Genomic DNA, 1402 nt, shown 5'->3' with positions numbered 1-1402 from the left:
CAAGTGTGGTGGCACACATCTGTAATCCCAGCTACTCAGGAGGCTGAGGCAGGAGAATCGCTTGAACCTGGGAGGTAGAGGTTGCAGTGAGCTGAGATCGTGCCACTGCACTCCAACCTGGGCGACAGAGCAAGACTCCATCTGAAAAAAAAAAAAAAGTATTCCTGCAATAGTAAATTTCCCCTTTTTATGACCACTTTCTAAATTTCATAATATTTTGTTAAATGTGTACCCTGGGACATGGGATTGATTTGTCATTCACTAGACCATTCCTCAATCCCTGTAATGTTTTCCAAGTTTCTTTCATGTGTCAGGGAAGGGTACACTAAGTGTTGAAGATGTCAAGATACTGGATATAGTCTTGCCCTCACGGAGCTCACAGTCTAGTTATTAGTACATGACTGGGTTCATAGTGGACTTGTCTGCTAAAGAGTATGAAATTTATAACCCCAAAGCCAGGCGCAGTGGCTCACGCCTGTAACCCCAACACTTTGGGAGGCTTGACTTGCTTCTAACCTATAAGATATAGCAAAGGGGATGGGATGTCACTTCCTTATTAGGTCAGAAAAGATTGTGACTTCTTTCTCTATTGCTTTCTTGGCTTGTACACTTTGGTGAAGCAGACTTCCTACTGGAGAAGCACACCTGGCTAGGAACTGAGCCCTTTAGTTCACCAGTCCATGAAGAACTGAATCCTGCCAACTACCATGTGAACTTGGAAGCAGATTCTTCCCCAGTCTGGCCTTCTGATGAGACTGAATGTTTGGCCAACATCTTGATTACAGCCTTGCAAAATGCTGAGAAAAGGACCCAGTTAAGCTGTGTCCAGATTCCTGATTCACAGAAACTAAGATAGTACATGTATCTTGTTTTAAGATGTTAAGTTTTAGGATAACTTGGTATGCAACAACAGGTAATTAATTTTAAAAAATTCTGTTCTTGAGGAGTTGACAGTAGAGCTGGAGTAAGGCAGGATGCCAACTACAGCTCAATGTTAAAGGTAGTGCCATCTTTAGTGATTCCACAGAGGTTGCTAATTCTGTGCATTTAGCATTTTAATTCTCGTGTCAAGCCATCTTGATTTCTGTTCTTATAGATTTTCCAGCTGGAAAGACTTGACCAACTCTATCTCTGCAGCTTTTATCCTGTATTCCACCTCAAAAGAATGATGATAAATAGTTTAATGTCCAACAAGACTACATGTTCCTTGAAAGTAGGAAAAGGACCAGGCATGGTGGCTCACGCTTGTAATCCCAACACTTTGAGGAGGCCAAGGCAGTAGGACTGCTTGAGCCCAGGAGTTCAAGACCAGCCTGGGCAACATAATAGCGAGACCTTGTCTCTACAAAAAAAATACAAAAATTAGCCGGGTGTGGTGACACACTTGTAGTCCCAGCTACTC

The sequence above is a fragment of the Colobus angolensis genome, unplaced genomic scaffold (genome assembly GCF_000951035.1).
Source record: "Colobus angolensis palliatus isolate OR3802 unplaced genomic scaffold, Cang.pa_1.0 Scaffold155, whole genome shotgun sequence".
Taxonomy (NCBI): domain Eukaryota; kingdom Metazoa; phylum Chordata; class Mammalia; order Primates; family Cercopithecidae; genus Colobus; species Colobus angolensis.
The sequence above is the reverse complement of the archived record's forward strand: the minus strand, read 5'-3'. Positions refer to the sequence as shown.